We start from the raw sequence: 23,926 nt of genomic DNA on the forward strand, positions 1-23,926 counted from the left end.
AATCTTGATAAAACATGATCTCTCCCATTATACATGGAAAATTCTGTAAGCAACATAGAACATGCTCTTGAGAGTCAAGTCACAATCAAGGCTACAGGCAGTCACAGATGGATAAGGTACAGGCCAATGAAGGCACTGGAGATGCTGTTGCCATGACACAGAAAGGAAAGTCACAGGTGGCTAAGGCATGAGGAAATGAAAGAACTGGAGATGCTGGTGCCAGGATGGAGAATGTAAAATACTTCCTGTCCTCCTGCCGTGCACCACTGAAGGACATGTAAGTTTCAAACACTGTAAGCCAACCAAGGTCCTTAAGAGAGAAGCAGAGGCAGTTTTAGAGATGTTTCGGGTTCTGTGTGGAGTCACTTTGTAGACACTGGACACGATGGCATGAAGAGCACTAGGAAGGTGCTAACTGTAGGAAAGAAGCTGTGATCGCAGAAAAATAGGTCTCCAGGGATTTCCAACATGATTATTGCAAAACAGGATCTATACAGCATCTACACAGTGGGCCGAGGTTCTGCTGCAAATGCAATTTCTCTATGTTTAAGGGAGAGTTTTGAGCAGTCAGACAAAGAATGACAGGCAAAGAAATAGAAATTCTAACCATTCCCAAATTGTCCTTGAGACTGGGATGCATTTAGATTTATCCATGCTAGAAAAATCCCTTATGAACACCAAGGTATTCATAACCTATGAGGTATTTGCTTTAATTTTTTCCCCAGAAGTTTTTCAAACAAAACTTGGAAATATTATGTTAATGTGCAAGTAACATTATTACAACCAATATAAAATTTTATCAACTATAAAGAAAGCAATAAAATCCAGAATTTCAGATATGTAACATGTGAAGTTACATCACGTGAAATAAACGCTTGAGTACCCAAAGTGAGAAAAAAAACAAGGAAAGAAGAAAAGGAAGGAAGGAAGGAAAGAAAGAAGGAAGGAAGGAAGGTAAGGAGGAAGGAAAGAAGGCAGGAAGGAAGAAACTGGCTCAATTGGTTCAAAACCAAGAAGAACGAATCGATTAATGGTGGTGGTTTCATTAAAATTTATATGATTAAGAATTAAAAGAAAATACCACCCTAATATGCAAAGAAATAGAATATATAAAAAGACAGGTGCCACTTCTAGTGACCAAAAACACAATTTTCAAAGTGAAGAAATACATGAAAAAAGGTTCATAATAGAGTGTATGATGCTTAGGACACATCTCTAAATCCAAAGCCACAGTGATAGCAGAGCAAACACCATGCAGCCTAGCAAAGATGTCAGTATTGAGGAGATGAGTGCAAAAGCAATTTGAAAAATTGCTGCCCAGAACCTTACAGTTATATGGAAACTTTAAAGACTTCAAAGAAATTTTAATGGAACAGACAGAATCACACCATACTGTTTTTAAAATGATTACTGAAAAACCAGAGATCAAGAAAATCTATGAACATAGGCCAGAGAAAGTGGGATCACAAGGGGTCATACAACTTTTCCGTAGGAATATAAGTCTTAAAATAATGGACCAATATCTTTAAGATAATTAAACAAAACAAAACAAAAAACTGTCCTTTAATAATAGTAAAACCCAAATAATGCTCCTCAGATATAAACTATAGACAAAATAGTTTATACTCGTAAGTCACTGAAGTGCGTGTTGTCAGCAGACATAATAGACAATTTATGAGTAAGTCCTCCAGTGTAGTAGATGCAGGTAGGGCAGCATTTGCTTTGAGTATTTTGTGTTGTTTGATATCATAAGAAGAGGAGTGTAGCATGTATTGATGACCGAAGAAAGCAAGCTTTCAGAATAGAATCTTAGCAGAAGGCCCACAGCATTTGAAACAGATGTCACTTAGAAATATGAAAACTATCAACAGTTAGTAAAAATGAAGCAAGATGTGCCAGCTCTGCTGCCTTCTCTCTGGTCTACTACAGAGGTGGACAAGCTATGCCACAAGAAGACTGTATTTTTAAACTTGTACTCCCCCCAAAATTCCTCATAACCCCTGTCCTTATAAAGGGACCATGTGCTTGAGGATTTCTCAGTCACCTGAAAAATCACAATCTGTAAATATTGATAGGATCAAAAGAAAAGAAAAGAACAAGGTAATTGTTGTTTTCTAACTTACTGTTTGTGACCTTTTAGTAGATACAAGAAAGTGTTTATTCTAGCTTTCCATTTGTTTCTTTGTTTGTTTGTTTATGATTTTTAGGGTTCCATAGAGCACACATTAGTCTCAAACTCCCATGTAACTGAGCCTTGAACTTCTGAACTTCTTGCCTCTACCTCCCAAGTGCTAAGGTTACATGAACGCACCATAACACCTGTCTCAATATTCGTTTATAATATTTATAAACTAATATTCATTTATAATATTTATCCTCATCGGAATATTTTTATGAAAATAATGACTAAAACATTGACTGGAGAGTGAGTTTTGCCTTTCAGTAACTTAGGACTGAGTTTTTTATTAATGCGTGTGTGGATTTATATCTCTATTTGTGGGGGAGAATAAAATTGCACTTAAAAATCTCCATAATTTAATCATAATTTTTCTTTATTTCTAAAAGCAGTCATAAGTCTAACTGGTCATTCAGATATCTAAATATTGTAAGACATGCCATAATGTTGGGTCTGTGTTAGCACAAAGGGTCACTCAACCCTAGAAAGGGGACATTTGAAATGCCCCTGAGTATTCTCAAATCATTAGTTTCTGTAGAGTTTTTGAAGTGTTAAAGAATACTACTAACTTTAGGTAAAGACAAATGCATTAATCCAGCATGGTGTATCTGAATTGGTACACATTGGCTGGTAAATTAAGAGATTTTTAAATATTTGAGAATGATAAATATAAATTAATGCAAGAATATTATTAAAAGACAAGATGCATAAAGAGTAGTCAAAAGGATTTTTAAATATTTTTCTCCTCTCAAAATAGTAGACATAATCCCCAGGATGAAGCGTTCAAGGAGTGACTAAGGCTTGATTTACCTGCTCAATACACTCCTTCTTCCTAAGAACATGCCTTCAGTGAGTCTTTGACTATTGGTGAAAAACAAAACACTGGTCTGATCATTCACACCACCACATGATCTCATGGATGAGTGCTAAGTACTTGAGGGATATAATTATCCTTATTACTCTATCGTGGAATATATTTACACTGTATGAAAATTTATTGCCATGATTGGTGTTAAAAAAAAAGCTAAATAACCAATAACTAGACAGGAAGTATAGGTGAGACTTCCGGGCATAAAGAATGAGAAAGAGATAATTGAGGTACAAGAAGACACCAAGTAGACATGGAGGAAATCAGACATACACAATGAAAGAAAGGGAAAAGACCATGTGGCAAAATATAGATTAATATAAATTGATTAATTTAAGTTATAAGAGCTAGTGAGACAAGCCTAAGCTAAGGCTGAGCATTCATAACTAATAATAGGTCTCCATGTCTTTATTTGGGAGCTAGTTGGTGGACCAAAGAAAATTCCAACTACAAATGGTGTTCAATGTGGGGCCTAAATTTCCACATAGAACCTGAGAAATCGAGAGAGAGAGAGAGAGAGAGACAGAGACAGAGACAGAGACAGAGAGAGACAGAGAGAGACAGAGAGAGAGAGAAGAAAAACTCAGGGAAAAACAGCTACAGTCCTTTAAGAAGCACGGCTGTGCTGCAGAGCACTTGAGCAGCTGGCGAACTAAGTAGAAAGAACAAGTTAAGTAAAAATGTCTGTCACTTTGCTCACGTTCTCTTTCCTTCTGCCTCTCATTTGGACCTAGGGAGCTAGGTCCAGTGTTCCAACGTGGTTCTCCGCCTCCATCTCCATCCATTGCCAGATGAGGGTTCTATGGTGACATGCAAAATATTCATCAGTATGGTTGTGGGCCAAGGCCGGTTCAGGCACCCTCTCCTCTGTCCAGAGAACCATCTGGGGATCTCTCCTTGGACCAGGGATCCCCTTTATAATCAAGTCTCTTGTAAACCCTAAAATGATTCCCTTAGTTGAGGTATATACTTGCCTGATCCCATATCCATCCTTCCTCCCTCCCCCCCATCCCAGTCCCCCGATCTTTCCCCAATCCTCCCCTACTCCCTTCTCTCTAACCCTCTCCCTTTCCGACAACCCTCCCACCCCCCCCATGCACCCGAGGTTACCTGGGACTCTTGACTATTTCCTACCTCCTGGCGGATAGCTAAATAATCTTCATCAAGTTCATCTTCTTATTTAGCTTCTCTAGGATCACGAATAATAGGCTCAAAGACCTTTAATTATGGTTAGAAGCAGAAGGACGAAGAAAATGAAAAAGGAAATAAGGACTGCGAGGGATGCTATCACCCACTGATACAAGGGGACGGATCTAATGAGAGTTTACCAAGGCCAGTTGGACTGCGACTGAACGAGGAAGTGATCCAACCAGATTCTCTGAATGTGGCCAGATTCTCTGAATGTGGTTGGCCCGGAGTCTTTCTGAAAAGCCATTGACAACGACACTGGGACTTGTTTCCTCTGCATATACTGGATTTTGGGGATCCAGTCTGTTTGGATACTCACCTTCCTGGACCTGGAGGGAGGGGGGAGGAACTTGAACTTCCCACAGGGCAGGAAACCCTGACTGCCCTTAGGGACGAAGAGGGAGGAGGAGAGGGAGTGGGGGGAGTGGGAGGGTGTTGGGAAGAGGGGCGTAAATGGAAACTTTTATAATTTAATAAAATTACTTTCAAAAAAAATTGTTACTGCCACACTGAGCTTCTGCCAATCATGCAAAGCTCTGTGATTCCTGTTGCCTCAGGGAAACTGTACCTCCTGAGAGTCAGGGGCAATCCATCTCTCTGTTGACTCTTGTTCTCACTAATGCTTCTGGCTTCAAGGTTATATGCCCCCCTTTTCTGGGAAATATCCACCAAATTGTTCTGCATAGTTAATATGGGAGTTGTTAATGTGTGCTCATATTAGCTTATTCTTGGGAGGTTTTATTTCTCCCAGCCTAAACACTGACCCACAAAGACTAAAAACAAACAGTATAGCCAACAAAAGTCTTTCAAGGCAAAACAGATTCATCTTTGCTAATAGTATACAATGATTGGATGCCAATCCAATGTGGTAGGATTATTACTTGAGAGTACAATCCTTTAAGAACACAGGTGACAATAGTTGAAAGCCCTCTTGGATTTAGTAAGATTAGCCTTTGGACTAATGGGCTTCACAGAGGTCTGAGTCCATGTCCTGGGTTCAGAGGATAAAGCACTTAGCATGCACAAGTGTAAAGACCAGAGTTCAGATCCCTAGAAATCATATAAATTCTGGGTGACTGTGGTTCTTGACTTGTATCCCAGAACTCAAAATGCAGAGATGGGGTCCCTTCAGCAAACAAGCTAGCTAAAATAGCTGAATGTGTGATCTTGGGCTCAACAGCGAAACCCTCATTGAATGAAGAAGGTGGGGGCCAATCAAGGAAGACACTCCACATCAGCCTCAGACTTCCACAAGCACACGTATGTGTACCCACATATGTTAACGTGCATGCAAACCATGCACAGACAGATGTGAAAAAATAGAAGCCCATGTCCAGGATTCTACATAGTGGATAATAAGTCATAGGATGTTTTTGTAAAAAAAAGTCATATGTTGACAAACAATGAATTGTATCCTTACCTTTTTGTTGAGATAAAATTATTTTAATATGATGAGGAAATTATCTCCCTAATTTTTATTATTATTTATATTTTTATTATTAAAAATTTCCACCTCACTCCCTCCTCCCATATCCCTCCCCCTCCCTCTCCAGTTCAAAGAGCAGTCAGGTTTTCCTGCCCTGTGGGAAGACCAAGGTCCTCTCCCCTCCATCCAGGTCTAGGAAGGTGAGCTTCCACCAGACTAGGCTCCCACAAAGCCAGTACATGCAGTAGAATCAGAACTGGGTGTTATTACCATTGGCTTCTCAGTCAGCCCTCATTGTCAGCCACATTCAGAGAGTCTGATTTGATTATGTGCTCCATCTGTCCCAGTCCAGCTGGCTTTGGTGAGCACCCATTAGATCAGTCACATCATCTCAGTGGGTGGATATACCCCTCGCAGTCCTGACTTCCTTGCTCATCTTCTCCCTCCTTCTGCTCTTCATCTGGACCTTGGGAGGTCAGTCCAATATGGCTCCAGAGCCAGTGTGGGTCTCGGTCTCTATTTCCATCCATAGCTGCATGAAAGTTCTATGGTGATATTCAAGATATTCATCAGTGTGGCTATGGGACAAGGCCAATTCAGGCACCCTCTCCTCTGCTGCCCAAAGACCTAGCTGGGGACATATCCGTCATGGTCCTGACTTCCTTGCTCATCTTCTCCCTCCTTCTGCTCTTCATCTGGACCTTGGGAGGTCAGTCCAGTGCTCCAATGTGGGTGTCTGTCTCTATCTCCAACCATCGCCAGATGAAGGTTCTATGGTGATATGCAAGATATTCATCAGTGTGCCTATAGAATAAGATCAGTTCAGGTGCCCTCTCTTCACCTGCCCAAGGAACAAGCTGGGGACATCTCCTTGGACACCTGGGAACCCTTCTAGAATCAAGTATCTTACAAACCCTAAAATAGCTCCCTTAATTAAGATATCTACTTCCCTGTTTCCATATCTACCCTTCCTCCATCCCAACCATCCCATTCCCCCAAGTTCTCCCCATCCTCCCCTACTCCCTTCTCTCTCCCCATCTCCCCTTACCCCCACACCACCCCCACCCCCAAGCTCCCAATTTTTGCCTGGCAATTTTGTCTACTTCCAATATCCAGGAGGATAACTATATGTTTTTTCTTTGGGTTCACCTTCTTATTTAGCTTCTCTAGGATCACGAATTATAGGCTCAATGTCCTTTAATTATGGCTAGAATCCACTTATGAGTGAGTACATACCATATTCATCTTTTTGGGTCTAGGTTACCTCACTCAGGATAGTATTTTCTATTTCCATCCATTTGCATGCAAAATTCAAGATGTCATTGTTTTTTTACCGCTGAGTAGTATTCTAATGCTTATATATTCCACACTTTCTTTATCCCTTCTTCCACTGAGGGGCATCTAGGTTGTTTCCAAGTTCTGGCTCTTACAAATAATGCTGCTATGAACATAGTTGAACAAATGCTTTTATGGTATGATAGGGCATCTCTTGGGTATATTCTCAGGAGTGGTATTGCTGTATCCTGGGGTAGGCTAATCCCGAATTTCCTGAGAAACTGCCACACTGATTTCCAAAGTGGTTGCACAAGTTTGCATTCCCACCAGCAATGGATGAGTGTTCCCCTTACTCCACATCCTCTCCAGCAAAGGCTGTCATTGGTGTTTTTGATTTTAGCTATTCTGACAGGTGTAATATGCTATCTCAAAGTTGTTTTAATTTACATTTCCCTGATTGCTAAGGAGGTTGAGCATGATCTTAAGTGTCTTTTGGCCATTTGAACTTCTTCTGTTGAGAATTCTCTGTTCAGTTCAGTACCCCATTTTTTAATTGGGTTAATTTGCATTTTAAGTCTAGTTTCTTGATTTCTTTATATATTTTGGAGATCAGGCCTTTGTCTGATGTGGGGTTGATGAAGATCTTCTCTCAATCAGTAGGTTGCCTTTTTGTCTTATTGACAGTGTCCTTTGATTTACAGAAGCTTCTCAGTTTTAGGAGGTCCCATTTATTAAATGTTGCCCTTATTGTCTGTGTTATTGGGGTTATACGTAGGAACTGGTCTCCTGTGCCCATGTGTTGCAGACTACTTCCCACTTTCTCTTCTATCAGGTTCAGTGTGTTCAGATTAATATTGAGGTCTTTATCAAATTAAATGGAGAGAAACTCGAAGCCATTCCACTAAACTCAGGAACAAGACAAGGCTGTCCACTCTCACCATATCTCTTCAACATAGTTCTTGAAGTTCAAGCAATAACAATAAGACAACATAAGGAGATCAAGGGGATTTGAATCAGAAAGGAAGAAGTCAAACTTTCGTAATTTGCAGATGATATGATAGTGTACATTACTGACACCAAAAACTCTACCAAAGAACTTCTATAGCTGATAAATACTTTCAGTGATGTGGCAGGTTTCCAGATCAACTCAAAAAAAAAAATCAGTAGCCCTCCTATACACAAAGGATAGAGAAGCAGAGAGGGAAATCAGAAAAACTTCACCTTTTATGATTGCCACAAATAGCATAAAGTATCTTGGGGTAACTCTAGCCAAGGAAGTGAAAGATCTATTTGACAAGAACTTTAAGACATTGAAGAAAGAAATTGAAGAGGACACCAGAAAATGGAAGGATCTCCCATGCTCTTGGATGCGTAGGATCAACATATTAAAAATGGCAATTCTACCAAAAGCAATATATAAATTCAACGCAATCCACATTAAAATTCCAACAAAATTCTTCACAGACCTTGAGAAAACAGTAATCAACTTTATATGGAAAAACAAAAAACCCAGGATAGCCAAAACAATCTTATATAATAAAGGAACTTCTGGAGGCATTACCATCCCTGACTTCAAACTCTATTACAGAGCTACAGTAATGAAAACAGCTTGGTACTGGCATAAAAACAGAGAAGTCGACCAATGGAATTGAATAGAAGGCCCGGATATTAACCCACAAACCTATGAACACCTGATTTTCAACAAAGGAGCTAAAAGTATACAATGGAAGAAGGAAAGCATCTTCAACAAATGGTGCAGGCATAACTGAATGTCAACCTGTAGAAGAATGAAAATAGATCCATATCTATCACCATGCACAAAACTCAAGTCGTATCTTTACCTGTAAAGGTTGTTATTTCCCTTACTCTGCTTCTCTTTGCCCAGGTACATTTAGCTTATAGTTCCATTTTTTTCTCCTCTCTCTGACTTTTTGTCTTTGATCCACACATACACTCATGCCACTAATCATAAATCATTTGTCTCAATTTGTTACCGTTCAAGTTCTTCTGTGCCATTTCTTTCCCCTACGCCCGTGGATAGAACAAAGGACACCAATTTCCCTCCTGCATTTAGAATTCATTCCCTTCTCACACAAGAACAATCGGGCCCACTTTTAGCTTGTTAGTTCACCTGACTCAGTGGCCATCAGCCAATGCCCTGGAGCTAGAGAGACGCAATAGGGGACACCTGGCTCAGAATAATGAGAGAGAAGCCCAGCCCAGTTGTTATTCTTACCCAAGGGCTCTAAGGGTGTGTCTGTTAGACACCGTAGTCCAGTAAAATGGCAAGAAGGAAAGCAGACAAGAGCATCTGGTAAGCAAACAAGGACAGATACTTTGCAACCTGGCTTCTCACTAGGCTCTCTGCTTTTCGTCTCCCAGGACTTTCTCAATATGTCTCACCCAAGGCCTGACATGATGGGAATATGAGGCCCTTGACTGTTACCAAGAGCGTTCATACATAAACTCACCTGGTTAAACTCAGCAGCAAAAAGCCTGATTCCCGAGTGGGATGTTGCAGTGTCTCCACTTCAGGCGTGCGGGAAGGGGGAGGCAATGACATGTCATCTATCCCCAAGTCCATTAGGAGTGTGGGGGCGGACACAAGGCAGAGCATCTGCTCTGAAGTACTTGACTTCTACAGCCAGCTGTGCCTGGATTAGGCTCCCTTCCCTGTGAGACAGCAAAACTCACTTCTAGGCTTACATATACTCAGCTGCTTCTCTGCCCAGGGAATGTAAGAGGTGTGGGTACCTGTGCTGTTCATGCACCGCATTGTGTAGTGCTAGGCTTTTAAGAGTCATAGTAAGGAGTGCTAATGGTCTCTCTTGGCGAAGACCCATCCTTACGGGGAGATTGCACATTCCCTGGGTGGCAAGTGCCCGGGGAAACATTGGTGGTGATCGGCGCCAACTCTGGAATGTCCATGTCATGGATGTTACTAAAACGTCTCATCTCTGCGCGGTTGCATCTATACGCCGTCTGTTTCATGGACTCACCAGTTTGCTACCGCTCAGAAAGTAAAGGGCCATTTGAAAATCGAAGAACAGTGGATTAACCCCAGGCTAAAAGCAAGCAAATGTAAGGCTACAAGCAGCCAGGGGATAGATTGTCTCAGCTGAGGTTCAAATGCAGCAGCAACACTTACAGGCAGGGACAAGCCCCATAGGCCAGGATGGCTAGTCTCTGCATCTGCTCGTCTAGGCTAAGAAGCTGTATGGAAATGCAGGAGGTTATGACCTCTGCTGACACAGTACAGACTTAAGAGAGAGATAGGAATAAGACTAGCTAGAAATGTGAGTAGATCTGGGTCCTGGTCCTCCTTCCAGAATCTACCTCCTCAGTCCTACCCCATGGGTGTTGGAAGCTTATATAAAACCTTATTATATTTTTATGCTTCTGAAGCTGTTTCTGGCTCTTTTATCTGGACTGACTTGCTGTTCTTTTGTTAGACTGTATAATTGATTTGGACTTTCCAGGATCCTTAAAACCAGCTCTGGTGAGAGGACAAGGTGGTTGGATGAAATCAGTATGACCCCTGCTGCTAGCATCTATTACATTTGACCAGGGCATTACTGAGAAATGACTGTGAGCCTCAGCCTTGCTATGCAACGGAAATAATAATGCTTTCCAGGAGTAGAGAAATGTGTTCGTCTTCGTAGGAAAGCCATAGTGCAGCATATATCTTACACAGCCTACTTTGTCAGTCTAATGACCTTATCTGACTCTAGAAATTAAAAAGAAAACCACCAATACTTGGGACATTACTCTGGACTGTCAGGGCTATTCAGAGAAGTGTCCACTAGGATAGCAAAAATCCATAAAGATGACTTAACAACCATGTCTATTACTGACACTTGGTATGCAGGCTTAAGCCAGATTTTCATCCATAATTCTCAACAAAAGCAGTCAGATAAAGTTTGCCTTCCCCTGGCACGCCATTTAGTGTGAGGTGACAGCCTTCAATCTCTGGTGCTGACTAATCACCACCATTTTCACAGTATGAGTTACTTAGAGTTGAAACATTGCATTAAAGATTCTTAGTTTGAAATCTTTAAATATACACAAAGTGGAAAGATCAAATATTCAACTACTATGTATACATACATATATATTTAATATCAACAATTATCAACAGTCTGACATTCTTGTTTTCATGTATACTGCCCACAATTTTTTTTCGGGTAGTTATCTCGAAAATTTCTGGATGGATACTTCTGTTTTTCTTTTTTTAAAAGAGGCTCCACCAAAGACATGGTTTCATTGCTCTGCATGTCATCTAAGTACAGCCAACCACAGACAGATGGATGAGAATGAGGGCAAAACCTTTCGACTACATGGGACTACATGGGACTGCATGGACCATGGGCATTAGCTCAGAGTGCCGTTCCCCAGCCTATCATGGCAAAGTACTGGTCTGGGAGCCTCCACCTGAAACAAAAGTGATTAAACGCCTGCTTTTGATTCCTGGAACATCAAAGGCAAAAATTTCCAGGGTTGGTTTCACTGTAGCCAAGATTCAGACAAGTGGCTGAGTTAAAATGCCACCCCTGAGATAAGGTTTCAGGAATACCAGAGGCCCTAAGACCCACGGTCAAATGGCCCATGCTCTGTATAATTAGAATCAGAGCTATAAATGTTGCCTATGAGGAAGTGTCACAGTGATTGGTCACTGAGTGTTTAAATAGACACTGACCCCTGAAATTTTGTCTTGGAGGGTATCTTACACAAATCACCATCAGCACAGAGTGTCTGAACATTAGTTGCTAACCTATCTGAAATTGTGACATTTCTGTTTTGATTTAAAAAAAAAATACCCTGACAGAAAGCAAGTTAAAGAAGAAAGAGTTTCTTTTTGCTTACAGTTCCAGAGGACTAGAGTCCATCACGATGGGGAAGACGTGACAGCACGCATGTGAGACCAGCCTGGCAGTCAGGACTCAGACTGAGAATATTTCAGCAGCGCCCAAGAAGCAGAGAGGCTCAGAACAGGAACTGGGATCATGTTGTATAATGACCTTCAAACTCCAGCTCCTTACCCAGTGACGTTCTTCCTTCAGCAAGGTAGCAATCACCTCCTGAGGGTTCCGTGAACGATCTCCTAAGCTGGCAACCACATCAAACAGATGAGCCTGTAGAGGTCGTTTCTCATCCAAACCGCAAATCTATCCCAAAGTCATATTATCTCAAGCATAAAGTCAAAACTTCCTGATCATCTTAGCCATTCAAAGTGAGAAAGTAGTGAAGTTGCTCCTGCATTTGACAGTGATCGTGGTTAGGCAAATGCTTGACTTCATCTACAAAATGTGATAGAGTTGAATTCCAGTATCATTTCCCAGTGTCATTTCTAGACTGAAGTGTGTCTCTTTACAATATGTCTGGGGAATATTTTGAGCAAACGGTGAAGGAATTTAGATTTTTGAGATAATTGGGTTAAGATGAGGGTGTGTGGGTAGGAAGCATACTATGTAATCACTCTGTCTGGTGGCTAATTCACCCAGGTTCTGGTATTCTGTTGTATTAGTCTAAACTGACTACCTTGACCTTTTCCCCATGGGACTGAGAACGCCTATGAATATTTGTTTCTGCTCAAACTAATCCCTCTTTGGTGAACGAATACCAACTTTAGCTTAGCTTAGAAAAACTACTGGTTTTTCTAAGTCTGATCCAAATGTTACTCTGTCCTCTGTGTCCTTATATAATTTTATATTCATCTTCTCACATATTCCTCACTGTATTATAGTCACTGCCATGATAGTTTTAAACAATCATATGTCAGGAGCTGAATTGTGTGAGGCTGAGTTCTGAAAAAGAAGAGTCAGCCAGTTAAAGAAGTTTGCCTCCTTCTCAGCCAGAACCACTACTCTGCCAGTAACTACTAAAAAGCACCGTCATAAAGGGTAAGAGGAGAGACACCCACTATATGTTCCCCAGACCTTTTAGAAAACATGGAGTTATTCCTTTGGCCATGTTTATAGGACTTTATTAGAAGGGCGATACTGTTGATAGCCAGGGAATGGGCACTGTTCAACAAAGAAAGCTCCATAGACGTTACCAAGGCAAAGCTGACACAGCCTCCAGTGTCATTCAGCATGATGCTGGCATTGTTCTAAGCAAGCAAGTTAGGGGAAGGATTATTGCCAAGAAAAGTAGATATGTATTGGGCATAGTAAACACCCCAAGATCCAAGATGCCATCCTGAACAGGTGAAGAAAAATGGCAAGGAAATAGAGGAAGTCAAAAGAAAGACACCTGGGTTCAACTGCTTTTCCCGAAGAATCTCACTTTGTGAAACTCAATGGGAATGAACCTGGGCTGCTAAAACCTAGTTCACTGGGATTCATGGCTTGGTAGCTGTACCAAAAGAAATAGAAGACTTAGTCTGTAAAAACGTTTCTATTTATTTTTATTTTTTTATTGAAAATATATTCTTCAATCATAAAATACATCTCACAGTTTCCCTTCCTCCCATTCCTCCAAGCACTCTGCCACCTCCCTTCACCTGCAGATTCATGCCTCCTCTATTTCCCTTCAGAAAAGAACAGGCCTCCAAGAGACAACAACCAAACACGTTACAAAACAAGATGCGAAAAGACACGGAGAAAGCCCTCATATCAGGGCTGAACAAGGTATACCAGAAAGAGGAAAAGAGTCCCAGGAGCAGGTAGAAAAGTCAGAGATACCCCCACTCCCACTGTTAGGAGATCCAGGAAACAACAAGCTAACCACTATAGCATATACATAGAGAACCCGGTGGCAAACCATGAGGGCCTTGGTTTGCTTGCTGCTTAGTTTTTCTTAAACTGAACTATGATCTCTTTGCTCCAAAAGAAAAGTTTGAAGCAGGAGAAGAGAGAATTGCCTACATGGAAACTATGACCAGTGCCTCATCCAGATCATCCCATAAATAATGGCTGGTGCTCTAACAGGGTTAGATCGAGGATTTGCAGCAAAGAAGAGAAGAAAGGTGGTGCTCACCACTGACCTTATTAACCATTAAAGGTCTTGGAAAGAGGTAATGCCTGAACAAAGAGGAGGGAAACGTGGAGGGTGATGCACAGAGCCAAGAGAGAGGGGAAGACACGGTGTGACGTGATACATTTCTCCTCATCATTGTGAAGTTGTGGACACTATGAAGCAGGTATTGCTCTGATCACTAAAGGTCTCAACACCCTTCTGGGTCTGACACAAAGGGTAGGTTCAGATAAATACGTATTCTCTAAAGGATAGTTTCAGGATAGGACAATCATACCCGAAATTTAGGTAACTGTAAAAGAAAAAGAAAAAAAGAGCGAACTGGAGGTAGCATTGGCTGCTTTACCTGTGACTCAGGACTCCTACCACTGTGTGAATCAGGCCTTCCATGAGGCCACTTCTGTTAAAAGTTTAGGCTTCCAATCCAGGAATTTAGTGCGACCCTTACTTTTATGTAGAGAGTCTCTGAACTTTGCTTCTGCAGTTGCCCAGAGCGCTACCCTTAAATTCAAAGGGGAGAGCCTCACCTGCAGCTTCTTCTTGGCACAGAGTAATAATAGGGTTTCTGGGCCACTCACAGTTCCTCTTTTTGCTACTCAGTACAAAGGTTCAGACACTTCCAGCCTGTCAGAGATCATGAGATCAAGGCTTTACTTCCTTAGCAACACAAACTAGCCAATCTGCTAAGTAGTGAAAGGTTTTAGAAGCTAAAACCATTTAAAATGGTAAAACACGACGTAAGAACTTGTGATTAGACTTCCTGGTTCAGTATTTAGTCATACATGTTGGTATATATGAGAAGTTCATTTATTTTTTTCACATAACTCATATTACCAATTCCCCCAAAAAGCCATTGTCTCTGTCGTCTTCCCTTCTCGCTTGTGGTTCACAGCTAAATTAATCCCACTTTTGTTCACAAGCTGGAGAGGATGTGGAGCAAGGGGAACATTCTTCCATTGCTGGTGGGAGTGCAAACTTGTTAGCCACTTTGGAAATCACAATGGCAGTTTTTCAGGAAATTGGGAACCAATCGACCTCAAGACCCAGCAATAATACTTTTCTACATATACCAAAAGAATACTCCATCATACCATAAGGACATTTGTTTAACTATGTTCATAGTAGCATTATTTCTAATAGCCAGAATCTGGAAACAACCAAGATGCCCCTCAACTGAAGAATGGATAAGGAAAATATGGTACATTTCCACAATGGAGTACTACTCTGTGGTTAAAAACGTTACCAGACCTAGAAAGAAAAACACGGTATGTACTCACTCATAAGTCATAAGTGGATATTAGACATAAAACTAATGATAACCAGCCTATAGTCCATGGCCTCAGAGAAACTAGGTAACAAGGAGAACCATAAGAGAGACATATATGGATTCCCTTGGGAAGAGGAAGTAGACAAAACCTCCTGAGAAAATTTGGAGCTTGGGGAGATGGCAGAGAAGGAAGGGCAGAAGGGGAGGGGGATAGGAGAAGGAGGTTGGAGAGGAGAATGTAAGGAAACTGTATGCTCAAGAAGGGGGAAGGACTGAGAGGGAGAGCAAGGAAAGAACTCTCTTGATTGAAGAAGTCATTATGGGACCAGGAAGAAACCTGGCACTTGGGAAATTCTCAGGAATTCACAAGGATGATCCCAGCTAAGACCCTAAGCAATAGTAGAGAGGATGCCTGAAATAGCCTTCCCCTGTAATCAGATTGACAACTACCTTAATTGTCATCATAGAAACTTCATCCAGAAACTGATGGAAGCAGATGCAGAGATCCACAGCTAACACTGGGCTGAGCTTCCAGAGTCTATTTGAAGAGAGGGAGGAGTGATAATATGAGCAAAGGGGTCAAGACCATGATGGGGACACCAACATTAACAGTTGACCTGAGCTAATGGAAACTCACTCCAGACTGACAGCAGGGGAACCAGCAGAGGACCAAATCAGGCCCTCTGAATGTCAGTGACAGATCTTTGGCTGGGGCAGTCTGTGGGGTTACTGGCAGTGGGACCAAGATTTATCCCTAGTGCTTGGACTGACTTTTGGGAGTCCATTCTCTTGGAGGGATACCTTGCTTAGCCTAGGTATAGGGGGGAGGGCCTTGTTCCTGCCTCAAAATGATGCCAGAATTTGTTGACTCCCCAAAGCCTTATCCTCCCTGAGGCGTGGATTGGGGTGGGATGGATAGAAGGTGGAGGGAGTGGAAAGAGAGGAGGGAGAGGGAACTTGGATTGGTACGTAAAATGAAAAAAAAGATTGTCTTAAAAAATTAATTAATAAAAGAAAAAAAATTTCTCTGTGCTTATATTCTTAGGGCCCCTTCTTACCTTAATGGAGGCTTTGCTTTGTCAGCTGAAGATTCATATCTGTTTCTACCTCTATCTCATCTCTAAACCATTCTTACTCATGCTGCCAGAAGTGGCTTTGTTTTGTTCTGTGAAAACAAATGTGTGTTCCTCCAAAGATGTCTTCATGATTTCCCATGGTCTTATGGTCAATATAAAACCTCCTTGGCAAAATCTGAGGATCTCTCAGGATCTCACCCTCAGAAGCGCAGTTTAATTAGCCATCACTCTACTCGCTGACCGTATGTATGTTCCTGAACCTCTTGTAGATTGGTTGGTTCCATGATTACGTAGAAAATCATTCGACATTGCATACTGATTACTACCTTGGATGTCCTATGTAGTCCTTTATCCTATTAACCTTCACCAATGCTTTACCTGCTAATTTTTTACAGCCCTCTGGTACATACAGATAAACTACATTATCTGTAGATTTGTGTTTTCCTATGACATTCTAGATGTACTGACTCCTAAAAACAGAATATTTTAGAAAGTTTCTTTTTTTTTTTGAGACAGGGTTTTTTTTTTTTTTAGTTTTACACTTTTCTCTGCTTCCTCACCCTCCTTTCCCTTACCTTTTTACTCACTCCCATGATCCCCATGCTCCCAATTTGCTCAGGAGATCTTGAGACAGGGTTTCTCTGTAGCTTTGGAGTCTGTCCTGGAACTAGCTCTTGTAGACCAGGTTGGCCTCGAAGTCATAGAGATCCACCTTCCTCTGCCTCCAGAGTACTGGGATTAAAGGCATGTGCCACCTCCAACAGGCTTGGTAAGGTTTTTATAGCTTGCTTTATGCCGTATTATGTAATATTAGTCCTCTCCTTTGTTTATCTTGGTCCTCTAACATCCAGAATTATATCTGACACACAATATGTCTTCGGGGTGAAGAGATCTGTGACTGATAGGCAGCTCTGCCCTTTATTGAAACTGTAAAAATAAATATCATACTGTTCCCCACTTGTCAAATAAGAATTATCACAATAGATCCCTCATAGGTATACCGTTATTAAATAAAACTTTGCATATGAACAGATTTTGAAACTATATAACGTACTCCTTTCTGAAAATTTCAAACCAAGAACTCAATCCTCAGCTACAGCCCTTAGTCAATACAAGTGTGTTTACATTTCTCCAATATATTTGGATTTCATAAAATTTGCATACCCTGAAGACAGATCCAGCCATCACTTTCACATTCTGGAGACATTAATAAAAACAGAAGGCACTTAGCTGAGCCATTACGTTTGAGAATAGAAATGCAAGCAAAAGTATGATACATTAATCTTCTGATATTAATGCCCAAGTAAGGAACGCACACACACACGTTATGATATGTCTACTCTCTTCCTGAAAGTAAGTAGGAGAATTGCAACCCTGAAGAACAGCTTTTTACAGCTTCCTTGGGTATATTCATCTGTTTCTCTGCTGGCTACACAGTCTTAAAGTAGAAAATGAGGGAAACACGGTGCATTTGAAAGCTTTCTCTGCAGGATGACTCAGTCTTTGGCCACTGCTCATTCTGTTTCCTTAGCTTATGGAGCCACTAGGAGGTCAATACAAAGTTTCCAGGAAGCCAGTGTCCTCACCTCTGGATTATTGCTTAAATAAATAACAAAAGAGTTAAATGCTCATCCTCCAACTACTGCTATGTTCAGAAAATGACTGAGTAGAGTGCACTGTCACCTTTTGCGCTTCATCTGTGTGATGCTGGTATCTGCCAGGGGAAAATCTTCTTTCTTTATTGATTGAAACAGGTTTCTCTATTGTTGGAGCCAGAGAGTTGTAGCTGGAAACATCAGATTCTTTTCCATGTCCTCTGTCACATGGGATTTGTCCCAGTCCACCCGTAAGCAGCAGTCTTAGACTCTTATTTTTAAGGGTCAATCAACTGAGGACTCCGAAGTATTTAGGAAGGAAATGACATTGACTTCCACTAACTTCATTTTTTTTTCCTGGAATAATGAGACTTTAGAAAGAAAAAAAAGCTTCAAATTCATATTTGAATAAAGCTCTCAAATGAAAGAGACCCTCTGGGAACTTGGATATTCATATTTTAAAACGGATTGTACAAAATGTGCCCTTTTGGTTATATAAATTTTAGAGAGAATTGGTATAAAGGGTACTTCAGGTATAGTTTCATGTAAAACATTTTAAAACATGTGTTTGATACATGCATGCTCCTGAAACATGCATAAAATGTTTTAAACAATGAAAAGAGGTATTATGGGGCTATGTCTTATGAAGTATTTATGTGTCTACGCACCTAGCTATAACATTAGTTCCCAGGCAACTTACAAAGTATAGACTATCTCAGTGTTCATAACTGTGATTGATTATTGGAAGTCTCATCCAATATGCTAAAAAGGATATCCATCCAACCTGCTTCTGAACTAATTCTCCTCTGTTGTCTTCTTATACATAATCAGAAAGCCAGTCCTTCTATAAAACGATTATCTTATATTTATCTTTTGCTTTGGAGACAGGATTTTACTAAGTAGTCCAAGCTGTCCTTTGCTCTCCTCCACCTCCTGAGTGCTGGAATTGTAGGAATGTACCACCTTAAGTGTCTTCAAAACGGGATTTGACAGTGTTGTGGGAAAGCTGTATCGTATGCCACACACAGGTTACTCTGAAAAGAAAGTGACATAAACAAACCTAATTCAGGGAAAAACATTGGATCATTGTTCTCCTTCCACTGAAAATGGGATGCCTGATAATGCCATCGAACAGATTCAAATCATGTATCCTGAAATTGATTCAATTACATATCCAGAAATCACTATACAAAAACACTTTTGCTCCACTGGATGAAATGTTGTTTAATGCTCTTGTCATTTTGGCTCTTACAGGGAGAGAGCCTTTCTGAACTTTGCATCAGAAGGAAATCATGCCGTTATTACTGTCACCAAAGACACAAGAACCTTGAGCGATCTCTGACACAGTTTGCCTAGTTCAAGGCTCCTTTAACAAAGACCATACCAGACACTTCAGAATTGCTAATAACAAGAGCCCACAATGTGTGTCGCTTATTCTCTTCTGCCTTCTCCCTTTTAAAGACTAAAGATGATGATGGTGCAGGTATGTAGACACTGCTTCATGTTCATTAAGAAACGCCAGGATTTTATTTGCACAATTGCTGCTTACAGTCTATTTGAAACTTTACTTTTATGTACTATATTGGGGGTTTCACATATGAATTTTACAAATTGAACATTTTTCTTGTTGGTACTCAAGACATGGAATGTTACAGACTTCTCAGGAATCTTGTATGTTCTTTTTAGTCCACATCAGGTCAGTTATCACCCTAATTTATAACGCCACAGGGGAATACGAACTCAGGAAAAAAAAAAAAACTTGCCCACTGACAACACACATATTTCAAGTTGGTTTCATAAAATGAAAGATAATAATCAAGAATTTTAATGTTTGATGAGTCCCAATACCACTGTCATTAAATACACACACTGCTATTTATTGAATGATAATATCCATTAATAATAATAATCTTTGCAGAGTATAATGCTTTGTTATGTGATTTGCAACAAATAAAATTCACCAGTTTCTAAAGCAAATTTTTAATAAATTTTCATATTCTTGTCTAATTGTGTGTTGGTATACTGGTTAGCTTTTTGTCACCTTGATACACTATAAGGTCATCTGGGACTCTAGAAACATCTACAGGGCATTTTCTTGATTAATGATGTAGGAAGACCTAGCCCATTGTGTGGGTGGTGCCTTCTCTAGGCGATCCCAGGGTGTAGAAGAAAGCAGAGTGAAGAAGTTAGTAAGCAGTGTTTTCCAAAGTCTCTACTTCAGTTCTTGACTCCAGTTTCTGCCTTGAGCTCCTGTCCCGGCTTCTCTCAATGGTAGTATATAAAAGGGACTGTCATAAGCTATACTTTAAGGTAACATCTGTTGTGGTTCAGCCTCAATGAGTTCCACGGGTTTCAGGGTAGGAGCATGAGGATTAGAATTATTAAGCAAAAGGAACGGAGATTTGAAAGAAATAAAACAGAAACACAGAACAGCACTGGGAGGGAAATTCACTGAATACTGAAATCACCCGCGTTTATTTCCACATGCTTAAGGATTTAACTCTAAAAGGGAAGGGGAGAGGCAACAAACTTCATTAACATGACAAAAGGAATAGGCCAAGCATCCTGCAGTAAACCGGTCCCTGGAACCTCCTTCTAATCCCCTTGCAGGGGCAGAATAGACCTGAATTCTCTGACCTCTGGTCAAGGTGGAGTAGACCCAACTCTGAACCCAAAATACTAACTAACCACACCCTAGATCAGGATCTCTTATTTGTAGTCACACTTATTGTCAACAACTTTGAGAGAGAAAGAATAAGCTCAAACTCTCTGATCTTTAGTCAAGGTGTAAAGGACTTACACGTGTGGGCCCTGGCAAGGGATGTGAAGGCAAGTAAACTGCCGTCTAGAAGCTTGGCATGCATTTTATCACAGCAGTAGACAGCCAGCTAAATTAGTAACATCAGTCAACATGTGGATCCTTTCTACCACACCATAACATTCCCTTGTTGCTATTAACCTACCCTGCATTAAAAATATGGAGTGCCAATATTCTGTTTTTATTACTGTTGTCTTATCTACTTTAGATTTGATACGACTGCATCAGAGAATGTTATCCTCTGTGCACATCTTTTATTTAGTGTAATGCATATGAGATGATACCCATCATTGCCTACACTAGCTCGTCATTCCTTTGTCATTGCTGAGTTTCCTCTTGTATAGTAATGCCACAGTCTCTTTAAACAGTTGCTATTTAATGGATGTGAAGCATGTTCTCTTTTTTCTATAATTGTTCAAATGTTTAGGGATAGATTCGGGCATATACATTTTAAAAACATTTTGTTTTTTATTATTTTACTCTTGGATATTTGATTATTTCTGATTTTAAATAACCTACTTTTAATATGAGATGTATTGCATATAATAATTGATATAGTTATATTTTAAAGTATTGCCATTTGTTTTCTATTTAGGAAACCTACCTTCTGTTCCCCTCTTTCTTCTACTTTGGGATTTCTTTTGTGTTGAGTATTTTATGATTCTGTTTTGCTTCACTATTTACTATATAAAGTCTTCTGTTTTATTGTTTTGACTGGTTGCTTCAAAGCTGGTATGTGACAAACATTTTTTGTAACAAGACAGTGACTTTCAGCTCTATTTTATTTTTCTGTTTCAACTGCTTGGCCTTGCCTTTGCAGAACAAGCACAATTCCAGATATCATGTAAGCTAAAAGACTTGACCAAATTCAGCCAGGAGGTCAGATTTTGATGAGGATTGTAGTTTTCCAAATCTGCTTTAGGATTTAAATTGTATTTTTGTTAATGTTTTGATTTACACATAAAATGCCTTTTCTCATCAAGTTCACACAGTAGTGAAATTTACTCCTTCCATTTTTCATGCTAGGGTTATTCTATGTTGTTATTACTTGTGTTATGAAAGCTACATGCCTTAATCTCTGATTTTAAAAGTCAGCGGTCTCTTACATGGTGAGACAATTTAAAATCATCAATCCATGTATTTTCTATTTGGATTGTTAGCTTTTGACTCATTGAAGAGTGAAATTTGTTTTATGTCATTTTATTTGGCCAAGAAGATGTCCTTTAGTATCTCTTAGACTTCTTGCCTTAAACACCTATGGCTTCTGTTCATCTTATGTCTATACCTTCCCATCACTCGGCAAAGCATTCCAGGCTAATATATCTTCCTTTTACCACACTGAGTGTGCTGCCCTACTGTTCTCTGCATTCGCTCCTTCTGTGTCCTTAGTTGGGAGCTTCTGTACGTGCCTTTTTAAGTGCCAAATAAAAAGAAGAAGAAGAAGAAGAAGAAGAAGAAGAAGAAGAAGAAGAAGAAAAAGAAGAGGAAGAGGAAGAAGAAGAAGATTCTACCCTTGTCACTAGTTTATAGATAATTGGTTATGATTTATCTTGTTTTTTTAAAAAAATATTCTTTGGAGTTATAACATTACATTTCCTATGAAGTCTATTTCTATTCTTCCCATATGGATAAGACAATGAGAGATGAAAGAAACAATTTTATCTGAGCTAGTGGGGTGAGCCTTGAGTTGTTTTGGGTTACTTACAGCCACAGCAGGTGACCAGGCAACTTCTTCACCAATGAATCCATGCCAGCACAAATAAAGACTCAGGAAGGCACTACCACAGGAGCTTCCTATGCAACTGGCAGGCAGCTGTGTCACCAAAGAGTCTTCTCTTCAGCCATTGTTTATTGTTGAATATTCTTGAGGAGGAGCCTGGAGAGTCTTGAAGGTTCCTTGATGCAGTGTGACTTTCCTGTGTGTTGTGTGGGCCTCCACTCTTCCTCCACAGTGGATGTTTTAATACCAAGGAAACAGCGACGCAACTGGAACTTAGTGAGCAGTTCAGAGCTCTGAGTTTATTATTTTCATCCAGTCTAGAAAATGTGGGTGGCTACTTTTTGGCAAATATTTTGTCACTGTTTATCTTGAGATTCCAATTATGCACATATAGCAAACAAACCAACAGAGGTTATTTTGGGATGCGTCATTCTTTTCAATTGTATTGTATGTGTCATCTGGGATATTTTAATGTATGTTTTTCTGTTCTTTTTATAAAATATCCTGTTAATTCTATCCAAAGTATTTTTTCACTTTAAATACAGTATTTTCCACCTTTATGTCTTCAATTTATGCTACTTTTAAAGGATATGATCACACACCCCCCCAATTTAATATTGTCTTATTTCATGGCCTTTAAAATATGTGTAATTTATCCTTTGATAAATTCTTAATTTTTTTAGTATTAATTCACTTTCTTTTGATTGATTCCACTCTACATAGAGAACTTATATTGTTGCTGTTGTTGTTGTTTTATTCATGCTTGGTTAGTTTTGACTGGGTGTTGGTTATTATGAATTTACTTTTGAATAATGACTATTCTTTTTTTTTTTCTTTTTGATTTTTCCAGACGGGATTTTACTAGAGCTTTGGAGCCTCTCCTGGAACTAGCGGTTGTAGACCAGACTGGACTTGAACTCACATAGATCCACCTGTCTCTACCTCCCTCCTGAGTGCTGAGATTAAAGGCATGCACCACCACTGCCTGGCGTGAATACTCTTAAAGAGGTTTGGTGTGCTATATTTATTTCTACACCCTTTCTGTAGCAAACACTATTATGATTAATTGTCACTTTAAGAGACAAGCCACGCCCACTCCCCCTGCAACCCCTCCGCTCCTCTCGCCATCTTGGCTTCTCGCCTTTGGTGGGCCCCCCTTCTCCCCGCTCCCCTTTTCTCTTCTCCTTCTTCCCCCCTCTCTCCTCTAAGTAATAAATATCCAATTCTACTCTGTACGATGTGTCTGTCCATGTGCCTTCTACCCGCCGCTAGCTCACAACCCCAGGTTCACTGGGACCAGCCCGCCCGCCATGTGTCTCCCTGCCTAGGACCAGCCACCGCTTGGAGACTGGCAGCTGTGTCTGCCTGGGACTAACTGCTCTGTGGGCCCGCTGCCTATTGCTGCCGGGGATCTTGCAGCATGTTTAACAAACACTGTAATTCTTTCATATTATAGCTATTGTCTACTGGTGGTATCCTTTCTCATTTTAGGGAGTTTCATTAAAGACAGTAACCTAGAGAAATCATTGAGCTTACTTCCTG

General features: G+C 40.3%; 1 long non-coding RNA gene across 1 annotated transcript in view; it reads left to right on the top strand.

The window, feature by feature from the left end:
• LOC146889497 (uncharacterized) overlaps positions 1-23,619 on the top strand; it is a 56,751-nt gene extending 33,132 nt beyond the window's left edge. Inside the window, exons 2-3 of the long non-coding RNA XR_014999929.2 lie at positions 19,101-19,329; positions 23,235-23,619. This is a non-coding gene — a long non-coding RNA (uncharacterized LOC146889497). The remainder of the gene's footprint in view (positions 1-19,100; positions 19,330-23,234) is intronic.
• The last annotated feature ends 307 nt before the right edge of the window (positions 23,620-23,926 follow it).

This window comes from Myodes glareolus, chromosome 25 (genome assembly GCF_982192425.1).
Source record: "Myodes glareolus chromosome 25, mMyoGla1.1, whole genome shotgun sequence".
In the NCBI taxonomy this organism is placed as follows: Eukaryota; Metazoa; Chordata; class Mammalia; order Rodentia; family Cricetidae; genus Myodes; species Myodes glareolus.